We start from the raw sequence: 5,549 nt of genomic DNA, 5'->3' as shown, positions 1-5,549 counted from the left end.
CTTCCTTCTGGGCTGGTCTGGCTTGGAGGGACCCCGGCTATCTTAGCTCTGGGCTTCACCAGTCTATGAGCAACCTGGGCGGACAAGCCGAGGAGCAAGCCCAAGACGGATCGTTCTAGGAGATTCCGTCAGCCTCCTGAAGGGGATGAGAAAGCTTACAGGGGACCCCTGGGGATTCTGTTCACTCCTTCTGTCTGTGATGAGCACACAGCCCGAAAATCGCCTGTCACCCCCAGCCGCCTCCCATCCTTGTACCATCAGCCGTGCCACTGGTCCCAAACCCACATGCCCACTAATCACTACTGATGATGACTCACTGGATGGACTGAACACGCTCTGAGCCCTTCAAATGTGGGGGACAGGTGTATTAACTGTCTGGGTGCAGCCGTAACAAATGACCACACACTGTGGGATTAAAACCACAGGCATCCGTCCTCCCCTAGCCCTGGAGACCAGACGTCTGAGGTCAGGGTGTCCCAAGGCTGAGCGCTGTCCAGAGGCTCCATGGGAGGCTCCTTCCCAACCTCTTCCAGCTTCTGGGGGCTCCGGGCATCCATCCCTGGGCTGGGGGCTCCGGGCATCCATCCCTGGGCTAGGGGTTCCGGGCGTCCATCCCTGGGCTGGTGGCCGCCTCCCTCCCGTCTCCACCTCCGTCTCTACGTGGCTTCTCCTCTGTGTCCGTGTCTCTCCTCTCCTGAGTCTTACAAAGACCCTGTCCTTGGGTTTAGGGCCACCTCCACCCAGGAGGACCTCATCTCAGACCCTTCACTCCATCACAGCTGCAGAGAACCTTTGTCCAAACAAGGCCAGGTTCTCAGGTTCTGGGGGTGAGGACATGGACAGCTGTTTGGGGAGCCGTGATTCAACCTCATACACGGGGGTGGTCGAGGCATCCCCGTTCATCAGGGTGATCAGTTATTTCCGGCAGCGGCATTTCAATTGCCAGGGACCGTGGTGAGCCCCGCTGTTGGGGGAGGAAGCCCAGAACCTGCCCTGAGCTGCTGTCCTGCCGTGGGCCGCCCCAGCCCCGCTGGGGGATACACTCTCTCTTTCCCAGCCATCTCTGACGCTCAGCTTCATGGAGCCCAGACGGGCGCTTCAGCTTCCACCCCCCCACCCTGCCCTCTTCCATCCTGAACCCCAGCAAGCACACCTCAGTGTCCGCTGACCACACCGTACCTCATGCCCTGTTTCTGGGGACGCCCAGCTGGATTAGGGGCTGGGGGAAAGCTCCGACTATGAAACAACGCTCTGCTCTGCTTCGTCTCGGAGAGGTCCTCTCTGCTTCGTGGCTGGGCGAGCAAGGGTTCCAATAAAGCTTTATTGACACAGACACACACAAAAAAGGCGAGTGGCACAGATACCAATAAAGCTTTATTGACCAGACAGGTGTTGGAACAAGTTTCCAATAAAGGCTTATTGACAAAACAGGTGGTGGAACAGGGTTTCAATAAAGGTTTATTGACAAAACAAGTGATGGAACAGATACCAATAAAGCTTTATTAACCAGGCAAGTGTTGGAACAAGGTTCCAATTAAGCTTTATTGATGAAAAAAAAGGTGGTGAAACAGATACCAATAAATCTTTATTGACAAGAGAGGTGTTAGAACAAGGTTCCAATAGAGCTTTATTGACAAAAAGGGTGGTGGAACAGATACCAATAAAGCAAGATGACCACACAGGTGAAAGCCTTGTTGACCGGACAGGTGGTAGGGAGAAAGGGTTCCAGTAAAGGTTTATTGGCAAAAAGCCTAAAGGGGAAGGCGACGGGGGAACCCTCAGGAGGGACCCCCAGGGGGAACCCCCAGGGGGAACCCCCAGGGGGAACCCCCAGGGGGACAGAGCAACTGGCCACCGAGTGCATTTGCTTGATTAAACTGCCAGCAGCCCTTTCTCAGCCAGATCCCCTGAGGCTGTGGAATCAATCCCGGGTCTTCACTTAAGGCGATTAGTTTAGTGATGAGATGGAGCGTTGAAGAGGATCAGCACCTCCCTGAGACTGAACCGTGAAATTCAGGGTCAGACCTTGGATTCACTCTTGCGGGAGCAGCAAATGGTAAACGACCAGGGTTTCCTGGCCTCCTTAATCAATGGAGACTGATCAGGGACGACAGAGGATGAGATGGCTGGATGGCATCACCGACGCGGCGGGCATGAGTTTGAGTGAACTCCGGGAGTTGGGGATGGACAGGGAGGCCTGGCGTGCTGCAGCCCGTGGGGTCGCAGAGTCGGACACGACTGAGCGACTGAACTGCAGCTAAGGAAGGATGGGGGTCGGATCCACGGCTCAGAGCCTCTGACTATTCGACCATCAGCACATCTCATTCTCCAGATGGCTGGTCACCCTCCCGCCGGCCACAGTCTCTGATCTCAGGACCCGTGAAGGGACTTGAAGGAACAGGACGTTTATCTGCCCAGTCCTCAATCTTGACGGCAAGTGCAGGTTGCCTGGGGGAGGGGCCGTTCAGAGGCCTGCCCCTGGGCCAGCTTCAGTCTCAGCTCAGCCGCTCAGTCGTGTCCGACTCTTTATGACCCCTTGGACCACAGCACGCCAGGCCTCCCTGTCCATCACCACCTCCCAGAGTTCACCGAAACCCATGTCCATCGAGTCGGTGATGCCATCCAGCCATCTCATCCTCTGTCGTCCCCTTCTCCTCCTGCCCTCAATCTTTCCCAGCATCAGGGTCTTTTCAAATTAGTCAGCTCTTCACATCAGATGGTCAAAGTATTGGAGTTTCAGCTTCAACATCATTCCTTCCAATGAATGTTCAGGACTGATACCCTTTAGGACGGACTGGTTGGATCTCCTTGCAGTCCAAGGCCCTCCCAAGAGTCTTCTCCAACACCACAGTTGAAAAGCATCAATTCTTCGGCACTCAGCCTTCTTCACAGTCCAACTCTCACATCCATACGTGACCACAGGAAGAACCATAGCCTTGACTAGATGGACCTTTGTTGGCAAAGTGATGCCTCTGCTTTTTAATACGCTGTCTAGGTTGGTCATAACTTTCCTTCCAAGGAGTAAGCGTCTTTTAATTTCATGGCTGCAGTCACCATCTGCAGTGATTTTGGAGCCCCCCAAAATAAAGTCTGACACTGTTTCCACTGTTTCCCCATCTATTTCCCATGAAGTGATGGGACCAGATGCCATGATCTTCATTTTCTGAACGTTGAGCTTTAAGCCAACTTTTTCGCTCTCCTCTTTCACTTTCATCAGGAGGCTTTTTAGTTCCTCTTCACTTTCTGCCATAAGGGTGGTGTCATTGGCATATCTGAGGTTATTGATATTTCTCCTGGCAATCTTGATTCCACCCTGTGCTTCCTCCAGCCCAGCGTTTCTCATGATGTACTCTGCATAGAAGTTAAATAAGCAGGGTAACAATATATAGCCTTGACGTACTCCTTTTCCTATTTGGAACCAGTCTGTTGTTCCATGTCCAGTTCTAACTGTTGCTTCCTGACCTGCATATAGGTTTCTCAAGAGGCAGGTCAGGTGGTCTGGTATTCCCATCTCTTTCAGAATTTTCCAGTTTATTGTGATCCACACAGTCAAAGGCTTTGGCATAGTCAAGAAAGCAGAAATAGATGTTTTTCTGGAACTCTCTTGCTTTTCCCATGATCCAGCAGATGTTGGCAATTTGATCTCTGGCTCCTCTGCCTTATCTAAAACCAGCTTGAACATCTGGAAGTTCACGGTTCACGTATTGCTGAAGCCTGGCTTGGAGAATGTTGAGTATTACTTTACTAGCATGTGAGATGAGTGCAATTGTGTGGTAGTTTGAGCATTCTTTGGCATTGCCTTTCTTTGGGATTGGAATGAAAACTGACCTTTTCCAGTCCTGTGGCCACTGCTGAGTTTTCCAAATTTGCTGGTATATTGAGTGCAGCACTTTCACAGCATCATCTTTCAGGATTTGAAATAGCTCAACTGGAATTCCATCACCTCCACTAGCTTTGCTTGTAGTGATGCTTTCTAAGGCCCACTTGACTTCACATTCCAGGATGTCTGGCTCTAGATGAGCGATCACACCATCCTGATTATCTTGGTCGTGGAGATCTTTTTTGTACAGTTCTTCTGTGTATTCTTGCCACCTCTTCTTAATATCTTCTGCTTCTGTTAGGTGAAGAGCATTTCTGTCCTTTATCGAGCCCATCTTTGCATGAAATGTTCCCTTGGCATCTCTAATTTTCCTGAAAAGATCTCTAGTCTTTCCCATTCTGTTGTTTTCCTCTATTTCTTTGCATTGATTGCTGAAGAAGGCTTTCTTATCTCTCCTTGCTATTCTTTGGAACTCTGCGTTCAAATGGGCCAGCTTGGATCCCCGGATCAGGAAATCAGGTTTTTTGGCTTTTAAAACACTCCAGGTCTGATGTGTAAAATCAAAGATTCAACACGAGCTAGTCACTGGGTGATTCTGTCAATAAAGGGTCCACCTGTCAGTGCAGGAGACCCAAGTTCGATCCCTGGGTTGGGAAGATCCCCTGGAGGAGGGCATGGCAACCCACTCCAGTATTCTTGCCTGGGGAATCCCGTGGACAGAGGACTCAGGCAGGGTCCATGGGGTCTCAAAGAGTCAGACACGACTTAGTGACTAAACCAGCAGTCATTACATGAGAAATGGTTGCGTCAACCGCAAAATGCAGATTAAAAAAAACAAACCTTTTTTTTTTTTTAATGCACTTCTCTGGCAGTGCAGTTTCCATTACAGAAGACACAGGTTCAATCTCTGATCGGGGAACTAAGACCCCGTGGACTGTGGGTGGCGAAAACATAGGGAAAAAAAAAAAAAACACACACATCTAACATCTCTGAAACTGGGATGTTGCTCTGGGTTGAAGACTGTTCCCCTAAAATTCCTGGAACCTTGGGTCTCTGCAGGTGTGATAAAGGCAAGGGTCTGAGATGAGGTCCTCCTGGGTGGGGGTAGCCCTAAACCCAAGGATGGGGTCCTTATAAGACTTGGAAGAGGAGAGACACGGATGCAGAGGAGAAGCCATGTGGAGACGGAGGCGGAGACGGGAGGGAGGCGGCCACCAGCCCAGGGATGGACGCCCGGAGCCCCCAGAAGCCGGAAGAGGCGGGGAGGACCCTCCCCTGGAGCCTCTGCAGGGAGCTCAGACCTGGGACTCCCTGACCTCAGACGTCTGGTCTCCTTTTCGCGAGAATGCCCTCAGTTCACGGGTTAACTTTGAAGAAACTCCACCTTCCTGCTTCATACCGCAGGGGCTCTGCAGGGAATCAATGTACGGATTTTTAAGTAACATTTATTTATTTGGCTTCCCTGGGTCTGAGTCGTGGCCTGTGGAATCTTCGCTCTTAAGGGGAACGTGAGTGCTTCTTACCCCAGTGGCTCGGGTAGTAGAAAAAAAATCTGCCTGCAATGCCGAAGACACAGGAGACGAGGTTCCATCCCTGGGTGAGGAAGATCCCCTGGAGGAGGAAACGGCAACCCCCTCCAGCACTGTGTGAGTCATTCAGTCATGTCCTACTCTTTGCGGCCCCTTGGACATAGCCCACCGGGGTCCTCTGTCCATGGGATTCTCCAGGC

Source organism: Ovis canadensis, chromosome X, assembly GCF_042477335.2.
Source record: "Ovis canadensis isolate MfBH-ARS-UI-01 breed Bighorn chromosome X, ARS-UI_OviCan_v2, whole genome shotgun sequence".
NCBI lineage: Eukaryota > Metazoa > Chordata > Mammalia > Artiodactyla > Bovidae > Ovis > Ovis canadensis.
This window is presented reverse-complemented; position numbering follows the sequence as displayed.